The 6,314-nt window shown below is 42.3% G+C and overlaps 1 protein-coding gene across 1 annotated transcript in view; it reads right to left on the bottom strand.

Moving 5' to 3' along the window:
- Positions 1 to 6,314, bottom strand: part of FRAS1 (Fraser extracellular matrix complex subunit 1) — a 430,037-nt gene that overhangs the window by 378,246 nt on the left and 45,477 nt on the right. The window lies entirely within an intron of this gene.

Here is a 6,314-nt window from a genome sequence, read left to right on the forward strand (position 1 = left end):
GCCGAAGCATCGTAGCTCAAGTCCTGGGCTCAAGAGATTTTCTTGCCTCAGCCTCCTGAGTAGCTGGGACTACAGGCAATCATCACAATGCCTGGGCAATTTTTCTATTTTTAGTAGACACAGGGTCTCGCTCTTGCTCAGGCTAGTCTCCAACTCCTGGAGACTATCAGATGCCAAATAATCCCAGAGTGCTAGGATTACAGGCCTCAGCCACCATGCCCAGCCAACAATACCCATTTTTAGAAGTTCTTCTCATTCAAAATCTGTGTCTATTGCTCAGGAGCAATGCTGTCCAGGGGTGCAAATATGGCCACAGTCAGCCTGTCTGTCCCCACACTACTCATGACTTTGACACATGGTTGCAAAATAGACAGAACTTCATCAGATATTTCACAACGTATTTACTGATTTCATGTATTGCCATGTCTATTTTATCCTTGCTCTAACCTTTGCATATTTTCCCTGCAATGTTAAGACTAGTATGTTTGAAGACCATGGAGAGGAGCGCACATGCTCCCCCTCCATCTCAAGTCAAACACACACAAAACCTGCACTCATGCAGGTCTTCATAAGCATCAAGGAGTCTCCTGCCCTTTGTCTTTCCTCCTGCCCTCCTCTGGCCCGCTGAGCAGGGTAACTAAAGAGCTCATTTTAAGGGGTAGGGAACCTGAGGCCTTCTGACTTCAAGTTTCCTTAAGGCCAGACAGAGAGCATATCCAGAGGGCTTTGAATAATCACCTTTCTAGAACTTCCTGATGCCTGCCAAACATCCCATCCCTCTTGCCTCCTCCAAAATGAGAATGAACATTATAGAACCACATGAAATATATCATGTCAGGTAAAATCAACAGCTCAGCGCAGATGTGGAAGGCAAGTATTCCCACTAAACATCCACTCCTCATAGGACTACGCCAAGCCAAGCCTAAATTCTGGCTTCAGGACACAGGTGGGGACTCTTTCCAGCTGGTGGGAGGTATCCACAGGGAGCCACCTGATGCCAGGAAGAGGAAATGGGAGAACAGCAGGTTTCCTAAACAATTCAGATCTAAAGTAAAGAAAACCTGGAAAGGAAAACAAACCACTGCTGAGAAAACAAATGAATAAGATCAATCTAAATCAGAAAAACAATCAATGAAGCAAGGTTATGAAGCAAGGTCAGGCTGAACACCTTGTCGGAGAATGAGGATCAGTCCAATTTTATTCCAAAATTATGACAATGTAAAGCATTCCATAATACTAATAGAAAAAGTTGTATGCAGGGCCTCAAATACAAAATTAAAGCCCAATTCTAAAATAAGGCCTACTTTTTAATTTATTATTATTTAGAAAATATTAAGTATTTACCTTCTCCCTAGTGAGTTAGAACAGTAGTCCCCAATTTTGGGATTAGGAACTGGTTTCATGGAAGAGAATTTTTCCCCAGATCCCATGGAGGGGTGGATTTGACAGAAGGCGGAGCTCAGATGATGATATGAGTGATGAGGAGGGCCTGTAAATACAGATGAAGTTGCACTCGCCCACCACTCACCTCCTGCTGTGGGCCTGGTTCCTAACAGATCACAGACTGGTACTGGGCCACAGCACAGGGATTGGGGACCACAGAGTTAGAAGATCCTCTACAGTGACCACCGTTGCTCAAAGACAAGCATTTGGCCTTTCACTTCTATACCACCAGCACCCGGCAGGGGAGACAAACCAGCTGTGCAATCAGTTTCTACTGAATTGACTGAATGAGTAAACAAATTTCTATCTGCCTTTCTTCTTTGCTGAAAAAATATACAGTAGAATGAATTAATTAACAAGCAACATGAAAGCAAGCAAAAAAAAAAAAAAAACACATGGGGGAACCACTTAATCTTGCTGGCAAGATCAGACTAATTTATTTACATGAATGAAGACAATGGTCTGAGTCCACTCAAATAAGATGGACGGTGGCTGCACCCCAGGAGTTCCAAAGAAGAAAAATCTCGGTGGGTGGTATCAGATCTCCCTCTTCTCTGCATGTCTGCCAAGGTTGTGTTTCCTGACTTCACTATCTCTGGGCCTTTAACAGATTTATACTCAATATTCCTAAAATTCTTTGCACATTATGGAGAAAATGTGTTAACATTATAATGGCCAAAGGAACTGTGGTGAGTCTGGTGGCAACTTGGCTCATGTCCAATTAGCAGCACTTCAAGGGGCTTCTGTTCAGATTTACCTTCTAAACATCTTATTTTTCCCTGGTGCTTAACGTCAAAGTTGCCACAAACATTCTTGGAAGATGTCATAGTAAAATATTCAATAAAACAATTCACAGTTCCTTGGTGATATGAGAGGTACCAACTCAGCGCTGAGCTAAATGAGCTTGAAGCCTGCCGGGGCTGCTTTCCATAAGGGAGAGCTCCATTCTACCTGGTCCAACACACACTGGGCGCAGGAAGGTGCTGCTATCTGGCCCAGTGAGACACAGAGCTCAGTTCCACCAGCACTGCTGATCTGCAAAGCTAAGGTGAAGAACCATGTCTCAGTCCATTTGCAATGCTATGGCAAAATATCTCGGGTTGAATAGCTTATAAGAGGCAGAAATTTATTTCTCATAGTTCTGGAGACTGGAAGGCTGACATCAAGTTGCCAGCTGATTCCAGATCTAGTGAGGGCCCACTGTCCCCTAGATGGTGCCCTCTGGCAGTGACCACACACAGTGGATAGGATGAGCTGGGTCCCCAGGCTTTCTTGATAAGGGCACTAATCCCAGTCATGCAGGTTCTTCCCTTGTGATCTAATCTCCTCCTGTGCACCCTCCCATACATCCCACCTTCCAATACGATTGCTCCAGAGGTTAGGATTTCAAAATTTGGATTCTGGGATGACACAAACACTCAAACCATGGAAAACTGTAAAATATGATTACCCATCCTAAATGCCCATACCTCATGAGGACCATCTCTCCATGCCATCTCCAGATCCCCACCTCTACCATGCCCCCATCTCAGAGGAGGGAAACGAATCCTGAAAACCTAAGAAGACCACTGTCAAAGGTGCCTTCTCAGGGGGAGGCTCACTTGAGCCCAGGGGTTGGAGGTTACCGTTGAGCTGTGATCACACCACTGCAATACAGCAACAAAGAGAGACCCTGCCTCTAAAAAAGAAAAAGAAGAATGACCTCTCAGAGGACAAGAGAAAACTGAACCACTTCTAGATTTGACATATATACTTTTTTTTTTTCTTTTTCAAAACAGAATCTCACCCAGTCACCCGCGGTTGAGTGTCATGGTGTTATTGCTCACAGCAACCTCAAACTTTTGGGCTCCGGAGATCTTCCTGCCTCAGCCTCCTGAGTAGCTGGGACTACAGGCACCTGCCACGATGCCTGGCTATTTTTAGAGACGAGGGTCTTGCTCTTACTCAAGCTGGTCTCAAATTGGTGAGTTCAAGCAATCTGCCCACCTCTAGGATTACAGGCATGAGCCACTGCACCCGGCGGTATTTTTTTTTAATTGAAAATATTTTTGAACATTTTATTTAATGATTAAAATGGTTTAATAAATGTCTTCTTCCAATACCAACAGTGTTTCTGACAGTTTGTGACTACTGACAGTAGTATCAAAACTCTAAATCCCAGTCCCTTCGTGGTCTTGAAGCTGGGTTCAGAGGCTTTGCTCAGGGCTCCCCAAATCCACCTCCTTAGCTTAACATGCTCTTATTTGCCTTTCTGTGCCTTGAAAGGAGAGGCAGAGAAAGTGGTTTGTTAGAAATCAAGGAGCTGTTTGCCTCTGAGCTCCAGAAGGAGCAGCGCTGAATACTCCAACATCCCAGATACGGTACAGGAAGCCACGCATGTACCACACCATTTCCAAAAGCATTTTGCTACCCTATGAATGGGGTACAAATCTGGATGTGTTTTCACTCAGTTTAGGCAGTGGTTCTCAACCTTCCTAATGCCACAGCCCTTTAATACAGTTCCTGTGGGTTGCGGCTGAGAACCGCTGGTTTAAGGAATAAGAGTTACTCAGTGTCCAACTTCTACTCTTACTTCTACTCTAGGTGAAACTATTCTACGTTTTTCCCTCTCTTCATATCTAAAACAGCACTCAATTATACTGCAATAAATTTGGATGTATCTGACGGAGGCAAACCCATAGTAATGTGCAAGTTTCGATGGCAAGGTAGTAAAATCTTTATAGTATGCCTCACTACTTTATATATTTATTGGGCTTACACAAATTCTTTGACTTCTCAAGTGTTCCTTAACTTTCATTTTTTAGTTTAACTACACTATTTAGCTATAAGTTAAAATCTTCCTGTGCAAGGTGGTCCCAATGCCATCCTAACTTGGAGAATTAAAGGGAATTTGTAGAGTCATCCAGCAAAGTTCACACTCAGCATGATAATGATCACGGCCAACATGCAAGGAATAAATCCAATTAGCATATGGGTACTTAGAGTTCATTCATTTAATACGTGGTGACATTTTGATAACTGAAGAATTGAGTCATTAGCACTCTCTGGTTACAACCTGCCTGACAGATTCTGGGCATGAACTTCACTGAGTGAGTTTTCAAGGACTTAGGTGAGGACTAGCAACAGGGACGCTTTCTGCGTTCTGTTTCCTCTGTACAAGTGCTTCTGGGGTCCTTTGGAAGTGGCTTCCTGTCTGCAAAGTCTCTAAGGAAGTATGTTCAACTGTTTAGACACCAAAAAGAGTCGTTCTAATTATTCATGACTTGTTTCTTCTTTTGAAAAATCATCATATTCAAGCTCGATGAAAGAAGTTCAATTGGTTACAACATTTTGGAACTGCACCACTCAAGCTGGAAAACGGCACTGATATAAATCTTTAATTTTAGGTCTTGGTAAAACCACTCCAGTCTAATTTGGGGTATTAAGGGGCAGTGGTTTTTATCTGGTATTTTGAGAGCTTAAATGAGTATTTGCTGACTGAATCAACCCAATAAACCAGCGGATACCAGCAGCATGACACCCTGAACTGTGGACACTTGCTCCATGCTTGGTATTCAGTCCTCATGTAGTGTCCTCCTGCTCCGTGAGAGCGGCAGGTCCATATTCCTTCCCTCCTCTTCTCGGCTGACCTGTCTATCTTCCTGTAACAATCATGACAGCATCTTACACGGAGACTGAAAGCACTAGGCAGACATAAGCTATTACGAGAACTTGTCCAAGACTATCAGGTCGCGAAACTTTCAGTTCTTTGAAAATTTTCTCCAGATAGAAACTTTCAGTTTTCGATCGTAGGTAACTATAAAGAAAGAAAATTCACTAACCAAAACTTTGGATGACAAAAATGTTAGGAAATGTGTTCTCTCCCTGAATGAGTAGAGAAAGTCGGGGAAAAGAAAGACAAAGTTTGGGTTTTTACTGATGTGCACACAGGAAGACCGAGTCATTGTATTTTCTACTCCTGTATTTTTCATCGTGAAAACAATTCCAAAACCCCCATGTTGTCTTATGCCTGTTATGTGAAAAAAAGTACAGAAATGGGAACTAAATGTTGAAGCCCAAGGTCTTTCTAAACTTGTCTCCAATTCACAGTCTGAACTAAAACATGTTCTTGGACAAATGTTTCTTAGCTTCTCCTTTTGTAAAGAAAATAAAACCACAGCTACCAAAACTAGAGACTAAGGTCATACATACAACAGTCTTAAATGAAACTATCCTTTAAAAAAGTCTAGTTGTCAAGTAACCATCTTTTTATTTTTTTTAGGTCAGCAGTTGAGTTTTATTTTTTTGGTATTGCTAACAGATTATTTTTATAATTTCCTAATTTTTAATTAAAATCATAACTGTATACATTTCTGGGTACAATGTGATGATTTGATATGCAATAGGGAATGCTTAAATCAAATCGATTAACATAACCATCACCTTACTTATTTTTTGTAGTAAGACATTTATCATTTAATAATGTGCACAATGCAAGCATGTATTTCAAAGTAACCGTCTTTAAAAGTCGAGGGATGTTTCCGTATGTTACATGGCTGCCAGTAGCCAGGGTAAGCCTTACAAAACAAAGACTCAGTATAAGCTTCTTCATATACACACACACACACTCTCTCTCTCTCTCTCTCTCTCTCTCTGTCTGACTTCGGACAGCACTGGCACAGGTGGACAGACAGTGGGCCTTGAGGCCAGCATTTCTCAATGGGCAGCCCCCATCCTGCCCACATGTGAACTCTAGGAAATTGTCTTAGCCTTATAGTCCTTGATTTCACAATAGGGATGATGACATTCACACCTCAAAAGTGCTTGTGACCATTCAATCTACAGAGGGTCCCAAAAGTTACCATACATATGAAACGTGTACCAACAGATAT

The sequence above is a fragment of the Otolemur garnettii genome, unplaced genomic scaffold (genome assembly GCF_000181295.1).
Source record: "Otolemur garnettii isolate 467f Iridium unplaced genomic scaffold, OtoGar3 scaffold00039, whole genome shotgun sequence".
NCBI lineage: Eukaryota > Metazoa > Chordata > Mammalia > Primates > Galagidae > Otolemur > Otolemur garnettii.